Source organism: Nerophis ophidion, linkage group LG15 (genome assembly GCF_033978795.1).
Source record: "Nerophis ophidion isolate RoL-2023_Sa linkage group LG15, RoL_Noph_v1.0, whole genome shotgun sequence".
NCBI classification, from domain to species: domain Eukaryota; kingdom Metazoa; phylum Chordata; class Actinopteri; order Syngnathiformes; family Syngnathidae; genus Nerophis; species Nerophis ophidion.
Genome location: NC_084625.1, coordinates 47595173 through 47618131, shown reverse-complemented (window position 1 = coordinate 47618131; position 22959 = coordinate 47595173).

Here is a 22959-nt window from a genome sequence, read left to right as displayed (position 1 = left end):
TTTTTTAAATAGGGTCCTAGGGACCCCATCAAGTCATAAAAAAGGGGTCCCCTTTTTTGCAATTTTTTGGAAAACAAAGGATCAATGTATGCATTATCCTGTTATACATCTCACATTCGTTACTTAAACGTTACTTAATTCTTAAAAAAAAGTAATAAAAAATAAAACACATTTTTATGCATACGTACATTTTTCAGTTGAAAATATTCATAAATGTTCTTCTTTACCGCTGCCGGTAATTTTTAAATATTTTTACTATAACCGAAGATAGAGCCTTTAAAGGCACGCCCTCAATATGGTTGTCAGGGTGGAAATCGGGAGAAAGGTTGCCCAGGGAGATTTTCGGTAGGGGCACTGAAATTGGGGAGTCTCCCGGGAAAATCAGGGGGTTTGGCAAGTATGCATTTTGGCAGAACATCCGCACCGTAACACAACACAAACTCAACAGAACAAATACCCAGCCCCCCTTGCAGCACTAACTCTTTCGGGACGCTATAATATACAATCCCCGCTGCCCCCCACCTCAAATTCGTCCCCCCCGAAACCGCCCACCTCAACTTCCTCATGCTCTCTCAGGGAGAGCATGTCCCAAATTTCAAACTGCTGTTTTGAGGCATGTTAAAAAAAAAGGCTGCACTTTGCGACTTCAATAATAAATATGGCGGTACCATGTTGGCATTTTTTTCCGTAACTTGAGTTGATTTATTTTGGAAAAACCTTGTTACATTGTTTAAAGGGGAACATTATCACAATTTCAAAAGGGTTAAAAACAATAAAAATCAGTTCCCAGTGGCTTGTTGTATTTTTTGAAGTTTTTTTCAAAATTGTACCGGTCTCGGAATATCCCTAAATAAAGCTTCAAAGTGCCTTATTTTCGGCTCTCTGCGAAGACACTATCCATTTCCCTGTGACGTCACACAGTGCTGCCAATGTAAACAAACAAATGGGAATACCACAGCAAGATATAGCGACATTAGCTCGGATTCAAACTCGGATTTCAGCGACTTAAGCGATTCAACAGATTACGCATGTATGAAAATATTGAAGAAGAAACTGAAGCTATTGAGCGAATAGCTATTGACGCTATTCATAGCCATAGCATGGCCGAATAGCTGCGTTAGCATCGCCGGTAAAATGTGCGGACCAAACGATCAGGACTTTCGCATCTTTTGACACGGGAGCAACTTAAATCCGTCGATTGGTAAGTGTTTGTTTGGCATTAAATGTGGGTGGAAGGAAACGTAATATAGTTGCAAATGCATCTACAGGTTATCCATACATCTCTGTGCCATGTCTGCTTTAGCACCGCCGGTAAATAGCATGTTAGCATCGATTAGCTGGCAGTCAACATCAACAAATCTCACCTTTGTGATTTCGTTGACTATCGTTGCAAATGCATCTGCAGGTTATCCATACATCTCTGTGCCATGTCTGCCTTAGCCATCCATCCATTTTCTACCGCTTATTCCCTTTTGGTGTCACGAGGGGCGCTGGCGCCTATCTCAGCTACAATCGGGCGGAAGGTGGGGTACACCCTGGACAAGTCGCCACCTCATCGCAGGGCCAACACAGACAGACAGACAACATTCGCACACTAGGGCCAATTTAGTGTTGCCAATCAACCTATCCCCAGGTGCATGTCTTTGGAAGTGGGAGGAAGCCGGAGTACCCAGAGGGAACCCACGCATTCACGGGGAGAACATGCAAACTCCACATAGAAAGATCCCGAGCATGGATTTGAACCCAGGACTGCAGGAACTTCGTATTGTGAGGCAGACGCACTAACCCCTCTGCCACCGTGAAGCCCGTCTGCCTTAGCATCGCCGGTAAAATGTGGAGACACTCCAGCACATTCAATGGGGGTCTGGCGGCAGATTTCTTGCCAGTGTTGCAACTTGAATCCCTCCCTGTTAGTGTTGTTACACCCTCCGACAACACACCGACGAGGCATGATGTCTCCAAGGTTCCAAAAAATAGTCGAAAAAACGGAAAATAACAGAGCTGAGACCCGGTGTTTGTAATGTGTTGAAAATGAAAATGGCGGGTGTGTTACCTCGGCGACGTCACATTCTGACGTCATCGCCTCCAGCGCGATAAACAGGAAGGCGTTTAATTCGCCAAAATTCACCCATTTAGAGTTCGGAAATCGGTTAAAAAAATAGATGGTCTTTTTTCTGCACCATCAAGGTATATATTGACGCTTACATAGGTTTGGTGATAATGTTCCCCTTTAATGCATCCAGTGAGGCATCACAACAAAATTAGGCATAATGCTTTAATGTCTTTAATGTCCTATGTGTTCTTTGATGTTTGATGTTTCCCTCTTACACACATGTGTACTATGGCTATGAGTTGTTGTTTTTTTCCCTTGGCCTCAGTCTGCACCCCCTCTCCAGGGCCCAGGCTAAGACCGATTTTTTTATTTTATTTTAATCTTCAATTTTTTTCTCCCCCCCCCCTTGTTTACCTGTATCTCATCTTTTTTTGTAAGGGGCGCTGGAAGCCGGCAGACCCGTCAGCGATCCTGTTCTCCATCCATCCATCATCTTCCGCTTATCCGAGGTCGGGTCGCGGGGGCAACAGCCTAAGCAGGGAAACCCAGACTTCCCTATCTCCAGCCACTTCGTCTAGCTCTTCCCGGGGGATCCCGAGGCGTTCCCAGACCAGCCGGGAGACATAGTCTTCCCAACGTGTCCTGGGTCTTCCCCGTGGCCTCCTACCGGTTGGACGTGCCCTAGGAGGTGTTTAGGGTGGCATCCTGACCAGATGCCCGAACCACCTCATCTGGCTCCTCTCGATGTGGAGGAGCAGCGGCTTTACTTTGAGTTCCTCCCGGATGGCAGAGCTTCTCACCCTATCTCTAAAGGAGAGCCCCGCCACACGGCGGAGGAAACTCATTTCGGCCGCTTGTACCCGTGATCTTATCCTTTCGGTCATGACCCAAAGCTCATGACCATAGGTGAGGATGGGAACGTAGATCGACCGGTAAATTGAGAGCTTTGCCTTCCGGCTCAGCTCCTTCTTCACCACAACGGATCGGTACAACGTCCGCATTACTGAAGACGCCGCACCGATCCTGTTCTGTCTCCCTGTAATGTTTGTCTGATCTTGAATGGGATTGTGCTGAAAATTGTAATTTTCCTGAAGGAAAGTCTCCTGACGGAATAAATAAAGTACTATCTAATCTAATCCATCTAATCTAATCTAATAATGTGTTCATTCCACGACTGTATATATCGTTATTGGTTGATATCAAAATCGGTAATTAAGAATTGGACGATATCAGGATATTGGATATTGGCAAAAAAGCCACTATCGGACATCTTTAATGTTGTTGTCGCATTCTAGCTGCGTCCAAATTTGACAGCGACGGACAAAAAAAACACGTTCTCAACGCGTTGTGGTAAAATCCTCCCAAATAGTCGCGATAACACGATCAAGCACACGAAGACGGGTGCCCAAATCCCAACATGCGTGCAGGCTCGGCGTGGGCTCATGGATTCCTGGCATCCCGGCCGGATGACAACTTCTCCTCATTGTACGTTAATCCGCCAGAATAGGCCCGAGCTCTCTTTCCACGCGCCGCTTTTGTCGGCGTATCTCTTTACCCCCGTGTCACCGACGCTCTGCACACATCTCGTCGTGAGCGCGACATGCCGCCTTATTCCCACAATGGCCTGCCTCCTCTCCCAAAGGGGGGCGGGGGGGCTGTCAAGCTTCCCCCGCCGCGCCGCCGTCTCTCCGAGTCCTCGGTGTCGTCCAACTCTGTCATCCTCTGCTCGCTTCATTTATCCGTCACTTTTTCTGCCGCCGATCTTAGAGACGGATAAAGACATCGGACGCTCCGAAGCGTGCAAACACAGGAGACGGGTGATCCACAGGACACTTTTCCACTTTGCATCAGTCCATCTTAGATGAGCCCGGGCCCAACAAAGCAGCCGGTTTTCTGGGTGTTGTTGATAAATGGCTTTCACTTTGCATGGTAGAGTTTTAACTTGCACTCACAGATGTAGCGACCAACTGTAGTTACTGACAGTGGTTTTCTGAAGTGTTCCTGAGCCCATGTGGTGATATCCTTTACACACCGATGTCGCTTTTGTATGCAGTATATTTATATAGCACTTTTCTCAAGTGACTCAAAGCGCTTTACATAGTGAAACCCAATATCTAAGTTCCATTTAAACCAGTGTGGGGCGGCACTGGGAGCAGGTGGGTAAAGTGTCTTGCCCAAGGACACAACGGCAGTGACTAGGATGGCGGAAGCGGGAATCGAACCTGCAACCCTCAAGTTGCTGGCACGGCCACTCTATCAACCGAGCTATGCCGCCCCTGAGGGGATCACAGGTCACGGGTTTAGCCGCTTACGTGCAGTGATTTCTTTAGATTCTCTCAACCTTTTGATGATATTACAGACCGCTAAATTCCTTGCAATAGCTGGTTGAGAAATGTTGTTCTTAAACAATTTGCACAGGCATTTGTTCACAAAGTGGTGACCCTCGCCCCGTCCTTGTTTGTGAACACTGAGCATTTCACGGAAGCTGCTTTTATACCCAATCACCTGTTCCCAATCAGCCTGTTCACCTTTGAGTTGTTCCAAATAAGTGTTTGATGAGCATTCCTCAACTTTATCAGTCGTTTTTGCCACCCGTGCCAGCTTTTTTGAAACATGTGGTAGGCAACAAATTCCAAATGAGCTAATATTTGCAAAAAATAAAGTTTCTCAGTTTGAACGTTAAATATCTAGTCTTTGCAGTCTATATAATTGCATATAGGTTGAAAATGATTCGAAAATCATTGCATTCTGTTTTTATTTACCATTTACACAACGAGCCAACTTCACTGGTTTGGGGTTTTTGTAATATAACAGGAATGTGTTGCCGTTTTTTCCCAAAGATCTAACCCGAAAGACACTAGTCAAAGGTACTCTATAGAACATAAGTGCTCTGCTGTTTTACAAGACCACTGCAAAACATCTAGTCAAAGAGCCAATGTAACCTCCTGAGACTTTCTTCAGAGAAAGTGTAACTGACAAAATACAAACCCCGTTTCCATATGAGTTGGGAAATTGTGTTAGATGTAAATATAAACAGAATACAATGATTTGCAAATCATTTTCAACCCATATTCAGTTGAATATGCTACAAAGACAACATATTTGATGTTCAAACTCATGAACGTTTATTTTTTTGGGCAAATAATTAACTTAGAATTTCATGGCTGCAACAAGTGCCAAAGTAGTTGGGAAAGGGCATGTTCACCACTGTGTTACATCACCTTTTCTTTTAACCACACTCAATAAACGTTTGGGAACTGAGGAAACTAATTGTTGAAGCTTTGAAAGTGGAATTCTTTCCCATTCTTGTTTTATGTAGAGCTTCAGTCGTTCAATGCTGTCGTATTTTACGCTTCATAATGCGCCACACGTTTTCGATGGGAGACAGGTCTGGACTGAAGGCGGGCCAGGAAAGTACCCGCACTCTTTTACTACGAAGCCACGCTGTTGTAACATGTGGCTTGGCATTGTTTTGTCGAAATAAGCAGGGGCGTCCATGATAACATTGTTTGGATGTCAACATAACATATGTTGTTCCAAAACCTGTATGGACCATTCAGCATTAATGGTGCCTTCACAGATGTGTAAGTAAGTTACCCATGACTTGGGCACTAATACACCCCCATACCATCACAGATGCTGGCTTTTAAACTTTGCGCCTATAAAAATCCGAATGGTTATTTTCCTCTTTGTTCCGGAGGACACCACGTCCACGGTTTCCAATTATAATTTGAAATGTGGACTCTTCAGACCACAGAAAACTTTTCCACTTTGCATCAGTCCATCTTAGATGAGCTCGGGCCCGGCGAAGCCAGCAGCGTTCCTGGGCGTTGTTGATAAATGTCTTTCGCTTTGCATAGTAGAGTTTTAACTTGCAAATACAGATGTAGCGACCAACTGTGGTTACTGATAGTGGTTTTATGAAGTGTTCCCGAGCCCATGTGGTGATATCCTTCACACACTGATGTCGGTTTTTGATGCAGTACCGCCTGAGGGATCAAAGGTCCGTAATATCATTGCTTACGTGCAGTGATTTCTCCAGATTCTCTGAACCTTTCGATGATTTTACAGACCGTAGATGGTAAAATCCCTAAATTCCTTGCAATAGCTTGTTGAGAAATGTTGTTCTAAAACTGTTCGACAATTTGCTTACAAAGTGGTGACCCTCACCCCATCCTGGAAGCTGCTTTTATACCCAATCTTGGCACCCACCTGTTCCCAATTAGCCTGCACACCTGTGGGATGTTCCAAATAAGTGTTTGATGAGCATTCCTCAACTTTATCAGTATCTATTGCCACCTTTCCCAACTTTTTTGTCACGTGTTGCTGGCATTAAATTCTAATGTTAATGATTATTTGCAAAAAACAAAATGTTTATTAGTTTTAAAATCAAATATGTTGTCTTTGTAGCATATTCAACTGAATATGGGTTGAAAATTATTTGCAAATCATTGTATTCCGTTTATATTTACATCTAACACAATTGGAAACTGGGTTTGTAAATAGACCACAAACAAGGAAGATAATACAGTATAATCAGGAGCAATCTGCTGTGCTTGAGAAGAACTATTGCAAAAATACCGGTCAAAGATCCACCAGATTAAAGGACCCTGCTGCTGCAAAATGCTGTTTCGAACTGAACTGCCCATGAGAGGTTTGGTTAAAACAATGCATGAAAAGTTGTTGAACAAACATTAAAGTCACGTGTTCTTCTACTCTATTCCCAGCATACACCAGTCCTCACTAATTTTCTCCAACTAGAAAACCCTCAGCTTGTTGACTCCATCATCGCTTTGAACTACGGAGTCCGTGAAGGCCACACTGCAACACTTTCACAACGACACCATTGTCAGGCATGGAGAAAGAAACACGAAAAAAAAAAAAAACACCGCGCGAGGCAATTACACGTTGGCGGCGAGGAAAAACATGACCGGAGCGATCTGATGGATAGCGAAATGAAAAAAACGACAGAAAGGGAACAAATTGCGCTGTGTCAGCAACCGTGTCAACAACACCCACAGGGACGACGGCAAAGGTGGAGAGGACTCTCGCAGCTTATTGAAAGATCAACGTGTGTGTGTGCTTTTTTCATCCATCCATTTTATACCGCGTATCCCTCTCAGGGTCGCGTTGGGTGCTGAAGCCTATCCCAGATGCACTCGGGCGGAAGTCGCCACCTCATTGCAGGGCCAAGTCAGATAGACAACATTCACACACTAGGGCCAATTTAGTCTTGCCAATCAACCTATCCCCAGGTGCATGTCTTTGGAGGCGGGAGGAAGCCGGAGTACCCGGAGGGAACCCACGCAGTCACGGACAGACACTGAGTTTAGGGATCTCATTGTCATTCCGGGTGTCTCATTCAGTAAAAAAACAAACAATTAAATTCCATTCTGTTTTCTAAGGCCGTCATAACGTTTTTGGCTTTCAATCTTTAAGAAGCAAGAACTCCCACAATAAAATCACCAAGAGTTTGCAAAACTGGCGCCAGTCACACAGAGTACTCCAACATCACACTTTGGTCTCACCACAGACTTTGCTTTGTGCAAAGCCAGGAACAAAATCAAACTAAGCTTAGGAACGAACTGGAATTATACCAGAATAACTGACCTGGACTTCGCCCTTCTTGGAGACACAGCCCAGGGTCTACAGGAGATGACCGACAAGCCCGTCAGACGAGGCAGCTGAGGTCCGCTTCAGGATCAGCAACTGGAAAAAAACAAAGGTCATGTCAGTAAAAGAAGAACACTCACCCATCTTGAATCTTGTCTTTGAAGTTTATTCAATCGAATATACGTTGAAAAGGTCTTGCAAATCATTGTATTCTGTTTTTAGGTATCATTTACTAGGGGTGTAACGGGACGTGTATTTGTATTGAACCGTTTCGGTAAATGGGGGTGTACCAAACGAGTTTCTAAGCTAAAGTCTTAACAAGCTGCTTTGCTTCTAAGCACCCGGCATTGTCCCACCCACAAAACCATCTGATTGGTTACATATATAGCAGTCATGGAGTAAATGCTTCAGCGTCGAGCAGATAGATGTTTAGCAGGTGAGCATAAGGCCGCGTACTCTCCCCAAATGATAATAAACACCTCCCAGTCAACTATTACAAACATCACTATGAGCCTGTTGACCTTTTATAAACTTAAACTGCAGTGTAGCTCGCTCGCAGTCCTGGCTTGAGGTGAAGGCTAATTGACTTTTAGCGTAACGTTAGCTCATTTTGCGGTGTGTGTGTTTATTTTGTGGATATAAAAGTTTTGAATGGCAGGGTCCCTGCTATCACACATTGATAAAAATATAACATTAAATAATAAAAATTAACTACAGGCTTCCCAAATGCTGTGATAAAATAAGCATGATGAGTTGACGTGAAACTGTTTAATGTTGCACTTTTTTATATGTAGAAGAAAAGTTTTGTCATTTTATTTAATCCGAGCAACAATTTGAGGCAGTTTAATGTTGGTTAACGTGGGCAGAGTTATTATAGTGTTCCCAATATTAAAAGGATAAATCCATTGTTTACAAATTTGGGAAATAAATAACCAAAAAATGTATATTTTGTTGTTTTCTTACAGTACCGAAAAATGAACCGAACTGTGACCTCCAAACCGAGGTACGTACCGAACCGAACTTTTTATGTACCGTTACACCCCTACCATTTACACCAGGGGTCACCAACCTTTTTGAAACCAAGAGGTACTAGCTACCAGTTTGATACACACTTAAATAAATTGCCAGAAATAGCCAATTTGCTCAATTTACCTTTAACTGTACGTTATTATTAATAATTAATGATATTTATCTTTGTGGAAACACTGATCATCTTAATGATTTTTCACAATGAATATATATAGAAACAGATAAATATTTTTACAAATATATTTCGACTCTTTCAAATTTTAAATTCAACCGAAAAAAAGAAGAAAAAAAAATAGCTAATTCGAATCTTTTTGAAAATTTTTTAAAAAGAATTTATGGAACATCATTAGTAATTTGTCCTGATTAAGATTAATTTTAGAATTTTGATGACATGTTTTAAATAGGTTAAAATCCAATCTGCACTTTGTTAGAATATATAACAAATTGGACCAAGCTATTTTTCTAACAAAGACAAATATTTATTTATATCATAATAGGTTTGAATAAATATTTCACAAATATTTTTCGTCAAAAAAACAGAAGCAAAAATGAAGAATTAAATTAAAATGTATTTATTATTCTTTACAATAAAACTAATACATTTACTTGAACATTGATTTAAATTGTCAGGAAAGAAGAGGAAGGAATTCAAAAGGTAAAAAGGTATATGTGTTTAAAAATCCTAAAATCATTTTTAAGGTTGTATTTGTTTTCTAAAATTGTCTTTCTGAAAGTTATAAGAAGTAAAGTTAAAAAAAAATAATGAATTTATTTAAACAAAGTGAAGACAAGTCTTTAAAATATTTTCTTGGATTTTTAAATTCTATTTGAGTTTTGTTGCTCTTAAAATTTCGTAGTGTAATGGAAAATAAAAAAAAATACTTAGTTTTGAAACTATGAAAAGAACATATATATTAGAAAACCAAGATTTTCATCGATATCTGCAGTTGCGACATTTAGTTAATATGAAGGTGAAAAGCGTTACAAAGACGAGTATATGTTTGATTGAATTGTTTACAAAAGCTTACAATTCAGAAATGATTGATAAAACTGTTTCATGCTTGTATAAGTGTTTGTTGAATATGAAATTATACTCAACCTCATATATTAAAACAAAATGGGAGAAGGAAGGAGGGATAACTATATCGGAGGAAGAATGGACAATAATATGGAAATATCAATGGACTTGTACCAGCTAACCCAAGTGGAGGGAGTTTGGCTGGAAGTGTTTGATCAGATTTTTCATTACACCTTCTCAGAAGTCTCATTATGATAACTCCCCTGCCTGCTGGAGAAATTGTGGGAATTCAAACGCAAACCACTACCATGTTTTCTGGGACTGCTCTACCATAAAGGACTATTGGAAAGAGATACACCAAGCTTTACAGGATATTTTTAAACGAGAAATACCTTTTGAAAGTAAAACTTTGTTTTTTGGATTTGCTCATCAAGATTGGCTGAAGAAAGATAAATACTTAAACCGGAGAAACCGGAGAAAACCGGAGATAAACATACATTTGGTAATTATAGACCAGTATCTCTCTTATCCCAATTTTCAAAAGTGCTTGAAAAACGGTTTGTTAATAAATTAGACTGTTTTATTGAAAAACATAAATTATTAAATGAAAATCAGTATGGATTTCGATCAAACAGGTCTACGAGCTTGGCCATCATGAACATTATTGAAGAGATTACAACTGCAGTTGATCAAAATAAATACACAATAGGAGTGTTCATTGATTTAAAGAAGGCATTTGACACTGTAGATCATCAAATTCTCATTTCTAAATTATATACTTATGGAGTCAGAGGAGTTGCACTGGACTGGTTAACCAGTTATTTACATCAACGACAGCAATATGTTGAGATCGATGATCATAGGTCAGAATGTATGAATATTGAATGTGGAATTCCACGAGGTTCGATTTTAGGACCCAAACTTTTTACTTTATATATAAATGATATTTGTGAGGTTTCGAAAATTTTACAGTGCGTATTATTCGCAGACGATACAAATTTATACTGTTCAGGAGATGACTTGAACATTTTAGCCAATAATATTAAAGAGGAAATGGTTAAACTAAAATTGTGGTTTGATGTAAATAAATTATCTTTACATTTGGAAAAGACTAAGTATATGGTATTCGGTAATAAAAGAAAGATGGAAGTTAGTTTATCCATAAACAATGTGAAAATTGCGAAGGTGTCTGAAATCAGATTTCTTGGGGTCATCTTAGATGAAAAGTTGACATGGAAAGCTCATATAATGCATGTGAAAAATAAGGTATCTAAAAGTTTATTTATTTTGAACAAGGTTAAATATAGTTTTCCATACAACACAATGAGAATGTTATATTGCTCAATTATTCTACCTTATTTCAATTATTGTGCAGAAATATGGGGAAATACATATCATAGCAACATAATGCCTTTATTTCTTTCACAGAAAAGAGCAATTCGAATCATTTTTAAAGTAGGATATCGAGACCACACAAATCCACTCTTCATTAGGTCAGGATTACTAAAACTAAAAGACATTGTAGAACTGAATACACTATTAATGATGTTCAAAGTGAGAAATAAAGTTCTTCCGAAGGACATACAAAAGTTATTTGTGTTCACATCTGAAGATGAGAACCACGTGGTCGTATGACTTTAAACATCCAAGAGTGCGAACAAATTTGAAACAAACGTGCTTGTCTGTTGTTGGTGTGAAAGCATGGAATTCTCTAAACAAAGACTTAAAAAGCTGTAAGAATATATTTGCATTTAAAAAAAGTTCTAAAAAGAGAAAACTGAAATTATATCAAACTGAGTTTTGATTTAGATTGGACGTGTCATTGTGAAAGTGCTTAAAGGAAAATGGAAAAGTATGTTGGAGTTTGGGTGTTGGTGGAGGGAACAGTTATAATTCATCTAAAATACTGTAATTTGTGTTAAAAAAAAGGGGCAGATAAATATAAGAATATAATTCTTCCATCTGCTCCTTTCTGATCATGGAAATGTATAAGAAAGAAAAACAAAAAAAACAATGACAGTGTCAATTGTACGTGGCTTTTATATATGCATTTTCATGAAAGGAATACAAATAAATGATGATGACTTAATGAATATCCTTCTGATGGCTTGTAAAAAGACCATCACTAGGAAATGGATATCCCAGGAGAGCCCAACTTTGAAGCAATGGATGGAAACCACAATGGACATACATCATACGCAAATACGGTATTAGCTTTCACTGTTATGCTGATGACACCCAACTCTACATGCCCCTAAAGCTGACCAACACGCCGGATTGTAGTCAGCTGGAGGCGTGTCTTAATGAAATTAAACAATGGATGTCCGCTAACTTTTTGCAACCCAACGCCAAAAAAACGGAAATGCTGATTATCGGTCCTGCTAGACACCGAACTCTATTTAATAATAGGAACTCTAACATTTGACAACCAAACAATTAAACAAGGCGACACGGTAAAGAATCTGGGTGTTATCTTCGACCCAACTCTCTCCTTTGAGGCACACATTAAAAGCGTTACTAAAACGGCCTTCTTTCATCTCCGTAATATCGCTAAAATTCGCTCCATTCTGTCCACTAAAGACGCTGAGATCATTATCCATGCGTTTGTTACGTCTCGCCTCCGCAGAGATGTCCCCAGCCGATACACAGGCGAGCAGTACATGGCCACCGGATCGGACCGGACCCCCTCCACACAGGAGAGTGGGACATAGAAGAAAAGAAAAGAAACGGCAGATCAACTGGTCTAAAAAGGGAGTCTATTTAAAGGCTAGAGTATACAAATGAGTTTTAAGGTGAGACTTAAATGCTTCTACTGAGGTGGCATCGCGAACTGTTACCGGGAGGGCATTCCAGAGTACTGGAGCCCGAACGGAAAATGCTCTATAGCCCGCAGACTTTTTTTGGGCTTTGGGAATCACTAATAAGCCGGAGTCCTTTGAACGCAGATTTCTTGCCGGGACATATGGTACAATACAATCGGCAAGATAAGATGGAGCTAGACCGTGTAGTATTTTATACGTAAGTATTCTCGCGACTGTGTTGTATCCATTGTGGATTGAACTTTCACAGTATCATGTTAGACCCGCTCGACATCCATTGCTTTCCTCCTCTCTAAGGTTCTCATAGTCATCATTGTCACCAATGTCCCACTGGGTGTGAGTTTTCCTACCGAGGATGTCGTGGTGGTTTGTGCAGCCCTTTGAGACACTAGTGATTTAGGGCTATATAAGTAAACATTGATTGATTGATGATTGATATATAGAATGGAGAAGATAACTACCTTTATTAATCATAAATTGGAGAAGTTTGCCTCATACTGGGAAAACTGGGTCAATTATGTCACACCCCATAAGCCTGACTTAAATCTCTGGAATTAGTATACTGTTAAAAAAAACAAAAATAGATTACTCCCTATATGTGTATATATACATATAAGTATCTGTATATATTTATTTTTATTTTATTTCTGTTCATTATTATTATCAATGTATTATCTATTTTTTGCTGATTTAATTGATGTATGTGTAGATATTACCTTGTTTTAGTTATCTCTGTTTCTTTTTCTTTTTTTTGGGGGGGGGGGTAGGTGGTAAACAAAAATATTTTTGACATTTAGGGCAGACAACGGCTATGTGATGTATGTGAATATGATTTAATGGATGGAAATCTCTGATGCTGGATGTCAATAAAAATAAGTAAAAAAAAAAAAAAAATGGAATAATAATGTGAAGCAAAGCGAGACCAGCTTGTTAGTAAATACTGTCAATAAAAATTTAAAAAATAGAGACAGCTCACTGGTAAGTGCTGCTATTTGAGCTATTTTCAGAACAGGCTAGCGGGCAACTCATCTGGTCCTTACGGGCTACCTGGTGACCCCTGATTTACAAAATGTGCCAACTTGACTGGTTTTGGGTTTTGTATATGCATTCTCCGCAGGGCCCCCCGCTCATATCAGCACCTGTGGGGCTCCGGGGCCTCACTACATTTAAAGCCTATCTACATCCCTTGATATTTCCCTCAGTTATTTCTTTCAAGATGTGTGCGGAAAAACGAAAAAACCTAAGGATGTGTTCCAGCAGGAAATACTGTCACTCATTGCAGCATGAAGATAAATTGCAAGGCAAAAACAAAGTTTGCAGTATTTCGAGTGCAACTAAAAAGCAGGTGGTTAGCATTATAGCAACAAAGGCAATGCAGTTGACACCAAAGGCTGCGGTAGATTCCCTTTCATAAAGGTTTCATCTGAAAGCTATGTATTATCTTGTCTTATTATCACCCGGCGCCGAGTGAGGAGCCCGTCTTTTATGGCCCCTTTTAGCCTGCTGGAACTCAGTCACCTTGTCGCCTCTCTTCAAAAGACTGATCTTTTTTTATTATTTTTTTTATCTTTCCCACCCGCACACACACCAGCCACAACAAATTATTCATGCTATAATTAGCGAGCGCGGAAATCGTAATAGGCTGTCTTCACACTTGGCCCTCATCAAACTTTTAAGCACGTCATCCAACAATGAGTCCAAATAGTATTTTTTTTTTTTTGTCCTATCCAGCTTCTCAGGCAAATCATATTGTTGTTATCGGCTGTACAAATTAACTTTACAAAACAGAAGTGTGGGACACTTCAATATTTTCATGACTATTTACATTGTATATTGTCACTAAAGGCATCAAAACGATGTACTTAACCTTCGTTTTGTGTTAGGGTCGGCACACTCTGGCACATTCAATGGGGGTCTGGCGGCAGACACTTTGGCATCTCCGGGCCAGTGGTGCAACTTGAATCCCTCCCTGTTAGTGTTGTTACACCCTCCGAGGAATGATGTCTCCAAAGTTCCCCAAAAAATTGTCGAAAAAACAGAAAATAACAGAGCTGTGACCCTGTGTTTGTAATGTTTTGAAAATGAAAATGGCGGGTGTGTTACCTCGGTGACGTCATTGCTACGAGACCGATAAACAAGCATTTAATTCGCCAAAATTCACCCATTTAGAGTTCGGAAATCGGTTAAAAAAAATACATGGTCTTTTTTCTGCAACATCAAGGTATATATATTTTTAGACCAGTTGATCTGCCGTTTCTTTTCTTTTTCTTCTATGTCCCACTCTCCTTTGTGGAGGGAGTCCGGTCCGATCCGGTGGCCATGTACTGCTCGCCTGTGTATCGGCTGGGGACATCTCTGCGCTGCTGATCCGCCTCCGCTTGGGATGGTTTCCTGCTGGCTCCGCTGTGAACGGGACTCTCGCTGCTGTGTTGGATCCGCTTTGGACTGGACTCTCGCGACTGTGTTGGATCCATTATGGATTGAACTTTCACAGTATCATGTTAGACCCGCTCGACATCCATTGCTTTCCACCTCTCCAAGGTTCTCATAATCATCATTGTCACCGACGTCCCACTGGGTGTGAGTTTTCCTTGCCCTTATGTGGGCCTACCGAGGATGTCGTAGTGGTTTGTGCAGCCCTTTGAGACACTAGTGATTTAGGGCTATATAAGTAAACATTGATTGATTGATTGATATTGACGCTTGCATAGGTTTGGTGATAATGTTCCCCTTTAAGGGCACCATAACGCTGAGACTTCAGCACGGGGTTCAACACCATCATCAAATTGACCCGCTTTGGATTCAGTACCCCGCCAATGAAACTAGCTGCTTGACTCCCTCACAGACAGACCCCGGTCTGTGAAAAGTGGGCGACAACACATCCAGTGCCATCTCTCCCTAGGTCTGCGACCTGAGTCCGTTGCGGGTTCACGTTGATGACCCATGACTGCTGCGCCAGGTCCGCTACGAACCACATTGTGAAGTATGCGGACGACACAACAATAGTGGGCCTCATCCGACCTGGACTACAGGGAGGAGGTGAAACATCTGGTTGACTGGTGCAGAACCAACAACCTGGTCCTGAACGTCGACAAGACCAAGGAGATCATCGTGGACTTCAGGAAGATGAACGTGGACCCCGACTTAAACAAGTTGAAAAATGTATTGGGGTGTTTGCATTCAGTGGTCAAAAATTGTACGGAATATGGACTGTGCTGTGCAATCTACTAATAAAAGTCTCAATCAATCAGTCAAAAAAAGCACTTTATATGGAGAAAGGTTTTGTTAACCTTCGTCTTGTGTTAGGGTCGGCACCGACCCGTTTTAGTTTTTAAATGCATAAAAGAACCACATAAATTTATTTTTATGCATCAAGGCTTTTTGACTTTGTCAGGAACCTCTATTTCAACAAAATAAAACTTGTTTTTTTTTGTTTCACTAAATTATAAAATGCTCTGGTTGAAATTATGACATTGGTGTTGTTAGGGTCGGTTTTGACCCAGTTATAAAAAATAAGACTATAAAGCACTAAGTAGAGCCAAAACTGAACAGACTGACGGCCAGCTCCTCTCCCAATCATGTGAGCTTTAGTGGATCCTCATTTTACCTTGTTATCCGGTACAAAATTTATGTGGTTCTTTTATGCATTTAAAAACTAAAATGTCCAGACATTTGAGGTCAATTCAGTTGTTACTATGTTAAAATTATTAAAATGAAAAAATAAATAAAACAAATTTATTTAAGAGATGTGTTCTAATACCCCTCAGTAATGGTCAGGTAACACAACAACCTTTTTTTTTTATTTATACGATTCTCTTGAGGTTGGTTTTACCATTTTTTTCAATTGAAATGGAGGGGTATACTGACAAAAAAAAGGCCCAATGGCCCACACAAAAAATATTAAAACCAATATTTTCATGACTATTTACATTGTATATTGTCACTAAAGGCATCAAAACGATGTACTTAACCTTCGTCTTGTGTTAGGGTCGGCACCGACCCGTTTTAGTTTTTAAATGCATAAAAGAACCACATAAATTTATTTTTATGCATCAAGGCTTTTTGACTTTGTCAGGAACCTCTATTTCAACAAAATAAAACTTGTTTTTTTTTTGTTTCACTAAATTATAAAATGCTCTGGTTGAAATTATGACATTGGTGTTGTTAGGGTCGGTTTTGACCCAGTTATAAAAATAAGACTATAAAGCACTAAGTAGAGCCAAAACTGAACACACTGACGGCCAGCTCCTCTCCCAATCATGTGAGCTTTAGTGGATCCTCATTTTACCTTGTTATCCAGTACAAAAACAAACAACATTTATGTGGTTCTTTTATGCATTTAAAAACTAAAATGTCCAGACATTTGAGGTCAATCCAGTTGTTACTATGTTAAAATTATTAAAATGAAAAAATAAATAAAACAAATGTATTTAAGAGATGTGTTCTAATACCCCTCAGTAATGGTCAGGTAACACAACAACCTTTTTTTTTATTTATACGATTCTCTTGAGGTTGGTTTTACCATTTTTTTCAATTGAAATGGAGGGGTATACTGACAAAAAAAAGGGCCCAATGGCCCACACAAAAAATATTAAAACCAATATTTTCATGACTATTTACATTGTATATTGTCACTAAAGGCATCAAAACGATGTACTTAACCTTCGTCTTGTGTTAGGGTCGGCACCGACCCGTTTTATATTTTAAATGCATAAAAGAACCACATAAATTTATTTTTAAGCATCAAGGCTTTTTGACTTTGTCAGGAACCTCTATTTCAACAAAATAAAACTTGTTTTTTTTTGTTTCACTAAATTATAAAATGCTCTGGTTGAAATTATGACATTGGTGTTGTTAGGGTCGGTTTTGACCCAGTTATAAAAAATAAGACTATAAAGCACTAAGTAGAGCCAAAACTGAACAAAGCTCCTCTCCCAATCATGTGAGCTTTAGTGGATCCTCATTTTACCTTGTTATCCAGTACAAAAACAAACAAAATTTATGTGGTTCTTTTATGCATTTAAAAACTAAAATGTCCAGACATTTGAGGTCAATTCAGTTGTTACTATGTTAAAATTATTAAAATGAAAAAATAAATAAAAAAAATTAACCTTTTAATACCAACCCAAACAAGTTTTGCATTAAATATTGAACAAGCAAGGCTTATAGAACTTTAGTGACATACAAAATCCAGTTTCAAATAATAATAATAATAATTAAAAGAATATCAATGGCATATCCAACAAAATTTAAATAAAAATGTTATGTCTTTTTTAGGGTCCTTGGCCCATGGCAAAGGACTCCATAGTCATGGGCCAAGGACCCTATTGAAACTGCTGTGTTTTATTCTTTCTTTATTATTATTATTATTATTATTATTATTATTATTATTCCGCCGCCTCTTTGAACAGTAATTTGACCCCCTGACCATGCTTCAAAACTCACCAAATTTCACACACATCAGAACTGGCGAAAATTGCCATCTAATAAAAAAACCAAACCCCAAAAATGAAAAATGTGCTCTAGCGCCCCCTGGGAAAAAAAAAAAAACAGACTGCTTGTAACTTCTGTTAGCAATGTCGTAGAGACATGAAACAAAAACCTCTATGTAGGGCTAACTTAGACCTGTATTTCATAATGTTACTTTATACGGCAAAAATCAACAGAAATTTTGCAAAAACCCAATCAAAGCAAAATTTTCGCAAAAAATTAAATTTTTGCCTCTTTGAGCTGTAATTTGACCCCCTTAAAATGCTTCAAAATTCACCAAACTTGGCACACACATCAGGACTGGCGAAAATTGCGCTGTAATGAAAAAAAGAAATCCCAATACTCAAAAATTGCGCTCTAAAACACAGCAAAAACTGCTCCTAGGAAGAAAACACAAATACAATTGCTTGTAACTTCCAGTAGGAATGCCGGAAACACATGAAACAAAAACTACTATGTAGGTCTCACTTAGACCTACATTTAGATAATAGACATCCTTCGGCAAAAACCAACAGGAAGTTAAAAATTACCCCTTCAAAATAAAAGTTTTGACCCCCTTAAGATGCTTCAAAACTCACCAAATTTTAGACACACATCAGGACTGGCGAAAATTGCCATCTAATAAAAAAACCAAACCCCAAAAATGAAAAATGTGCTCTAGCGCCCCCTAGGAAAAAAAAAACAGACTGCTTGTAACTTCCGTTAGGAATGTCGTAGAGACATGAAACAAAAACCTCTATGTAGGGCTAACTTAGACCTGGATTTCATAATTTTACTTTATACGGCAAAAATCAACAGAAATTTTGCAAAAACCCAATCAAAGCAAAATTTTCGCAAAAAAATCAATTTTTGCCTCTTTGAGCTGTAATTTGACCCCCTTAAAATTCTTCAAAACTCACCAAACTTGGCACACACATCAGGACTGGCAAAAATTGCGCTGTAATGAAAAAACCAAATCCCAATACTCAAAAATTGCGCTCTAAAACATAGCAAAAACTGCTCCTAGGAAGAAAACACAAACACAATTGCTTTTAACTTCCAGTAGGAATGCCGGAAACACATGAAACAAAAACTACTATGTAGGTCTCACTTAGACCTACATTTAGATAATAGACATCCTTCGGCAAAACCCAACAGGAAGTTAAAAATTACCCCTTCAAAATAAAAGTTTTGACCCCCTTAAGATGCTTCAAAACTCACCAAATTTTACACACACATCAGGACTGGCGAAAATTGCCATCTAAAAAAAAAAAAAACCCCAAAAAGCACATTTGCGCTCTAGCACCCCCTATGAAAAAACCCAGACAAAACTGCATGTAACTTCTGTTAGAAATGTCGTAGAGACATGAAATAAAAACCTCTATGTTGGTCTGACTTAGACCAGGGCTTGAGTAGCGGCGGCAGCAGCCAAAGGCGGACCCGACCAACGCTGCTTGCAGCTTTAATTTCTATTTGCAATCTTCTGAGGTAAATATCAATTTTTTACCACATGCATTTGAAAATAAAATAACAACAATGAATGAACCAAACATTCGAGCCTTGAAGTAGCAAGAGAAAACGCATGTATAAAACGTTAATTATTGGTCAGTTTGCTGGAAGTTTCCCGGAAGAGTTAGTGCTGCAAGGGGTTCTGGGTATTTGTTCTGTTGTGTTACGGTGCGGATGTTCACCCGAAATGTGTTTGTCATTCTTGTTTGGTGTGGGTTCACAGTGTGGCGCATATTTGTAACAGTGCTAAAGTTGTTTATACGGCCACCCTCAGTGTGACCTGTATGGCTGTTGACCAAGTATGCCTTGCATTCACTTGTGTGCGTGTGTATGTGTGTAAAAGCCACAAATATTATGTGAAACGCTGTTAGTATCAGGTTGCAGGTTGTAGAGAACGCTAATGGCAGTGCCTTAAATGCACGCCCCCAATAAAGTTGTGCAGGTGGAAATCGGTAGAAATTTGGGAGAATGGTTGCGCCGGGAGATTTTCGGGAGGGGCACTGAACTTCGGGAGTCTACCGGGAAAATTAAGAGGGTTGGCAAGTATGAGTATTAGCGGTGAATGCGGTGTTACAGCGGCGGGATAGCTCTAATGCTAACCCCCAATTCTAACCCTTGATGCTGAGTGCCAAGTAGGGAGGTAATGGGTCCCATTTTTAAAGTCTTTGGTATGACTCAGCCGGGGTTTGAACTCACAACCTACCGAACTCAGGGCGGACACTAACCACTAGGCCACTGAGTTAGTTGGCCTAGTGGTTACAGTGTCCGCAAAACAGTTCAAAGAAAAGTTGGCTGGAGGGGAGTTAGGCGCTGCTTCCTCTCCGCTTTGTTGATCTCGGGTCAAGACAAAATCTTCCTGTGGATTACAATACATCAAAGAAACCGACACCTTCATTTCGCTTCCCATCCTACACAGTGGAGTTTTCCAAGCCCTTTGATTGGTAAGATCAAAGACAGGTTTTTAGATACAATTATTCTGACAATAAATTTAAACATGAATGGTTGTCGGCCTATATCTGCTTTGCGATTGCCTGGTGACTTTGAGGGTGAACCTCCGCCTCTTGACCGCGACAATGGTGAAGATAAGCAGTATTAAGAACGGATGGATGAAATGGCATTGAGGTAAAATCTTTAAAAATTGTTCCTGTATGACATTCTGACAATAAAATTGCAAATGTCAAAAACTACATTTTAGAAAGTGTCCCTAAAATGTTTTCAAACACGTTGCACGGATGCATTTAAATGCAAACTTGCGTGTTCTCTCCGTGAATGTGTGGGTTCCCTCCGGGTACTCCGGCTTCCTCCCACCTCCAAAGACATGCACCTGGGGATAGGTTGATTGGCAACACTAAATTGGCCCTAGTGTGTGAATGTGAGTGTGAATGTTGTCTGTCTAGTGGCGACTTGTGGTGACTTGTCCAGGGTGTACCCCACCTTCCGCCCGATTGCAGCTGAGATAGCCTCCAGCACCCCCCGCGACCCCAAAAGGGACAAGTGCTAGAAAATGGATGGATTGATGGTTGTTGGCCTATTTTTGCTTTGCGATTGGCTGGCCACTTTTCTTGACCGCGACAGTAGTGAAGATAAGCGGTGTTAAGAACGGATGGATGAAATGGCATTGAGGTAAAATCTTTAAAAATTGTTCCTGCATGACATTCTGACAATAAAATTGCATATGTCAAAAACTACATTTTAGAAAGTGTCCCTAAAATGTTTTCTAACACGTTGCATGGCTGCATTTAAATGCAAACTTGCGTGTTCTTTCCATGATTCCTCCCACTTCCAAAGACGTGCACCTGGGGATAGGTTAATTGGCAACACTAATATGGCCCTAGTGTGTGAATGTGAGTGTGAATGTTGTCTGTCTAGTGGCGACTTGTCCAGGGTGTACCCCACCTTCCGCCCGATTGCAGCTGAGATGGGCTCCAGCAACCCCCGCGACCCCAAAAGGGACAAGCGGTAGAAAATGGATGGATTGATGGTTGTTGGCCTGTATTTGCTTTGCGATTGGCTGGCCACTTTTCTTGACCGCGACAATAGTGAAGATAAGCGGTATTAAGAACGGATGGATGAAATGGTACTGAGGTAAAATCTTTAAAAATTGTTCCTGTATGACAATCTGACAATAAAATTGCATATGTCCCCAAAAATTTTTTAGAAAGTGTCCCTAAAATGTTTTCAAACACGTTGCATGGCTGCATTTAAATCCAAACTTGCGTGTTCTCTCCGTGATTGCGTGGGTTCCCTCCGGGTACTCCGGCTTCCTCCCACTTCCAAAGACATGCACCTGGGGATAGGTTGATTGGCAACACTAAATTGGCCCTAGTGTGTGAATGCGAGTGTGAATGTTGTCTGTCTAGTGGCGACTTGTCCAGGGTGTACCCCGCCTTCCGCCCGATTGCAGCTGAGATAGGCTCCAGCACCCCCCGCGACCCCAAAAGGGACAAGCGGAAGAAAATGGATGGATTGATGGTTGTTGGCCTATATTTGCTTTGCGATTGGCTGGCCACTTTTCTTGACCGCGACAGTAGTGAAGATAAGCGGTGTTAAGAACAGATGTATGAAATGGCATTGAAGTAAAATCTTTAATAAAAGTTCCTGTATTACATTCTGACAATAAAATTGCATATGTCAAAAACTACATTTTAGAAAGTGTCCCTAAAATGTTTTCACACACGTTGCATGGCTGCATTTAAATGCAAACTTGCGTGTTCTTTCCATGATTCCTCCCACCTCCAAAGACATGCACCTGGGGATAGGTTGATTGGCAACACTAATATGGCCCTAGTGTGTGAATGCGAGTGTGAATGTTGTCTGTCTAGTGTCGACTTGTCCAGGGTGTACCCCGCCTTCCGCCCGAATGCAGCTGAGATAGGCTCCAGCACCCCCCGCGACCCCAAAAAGGACAAGCAGTAAAAAATGGATGGATTGATGGTTGTTGGCCTGCATTTGCTTTGCGAATGGCTGGCCACTTTTCTTGACCGCGACAGTAGTGAAGATAAGCGGTGTTAAGAACAGATGTATGAAATGGCATTGAAGTAAAATCTTTAATAAAAGTTCCTGTATGACATTCTGACAATAAAACTGCATTTGTGTCAAAAATGAAATTTTATAACATGTCCACAAAATATTTTCACACAAGTTGGACGGCTGCATCTGAATGCAAATAAATGAATACGAGTCGTCAACATACTTAGTGGCTTAACGGGAGTTAAAAAAAAATAAATAAAATACATCCCGTGTAAATGTTTGTCTAACGTTGACTCCACATTGCCGAAGAGAGCCGAGGATTACATGACACTCGTGTCGAGGACATTGTTTCCTTTTAATTGCTTTCTGGAAGCGACAATGGCCGACAGGATGACAATGCTGCAGCAACCAAATGCCATCCGTCCGAAACCCGTGACAGCCACACCATGCACACATAAAATACAAGCTCGCAAAACAAC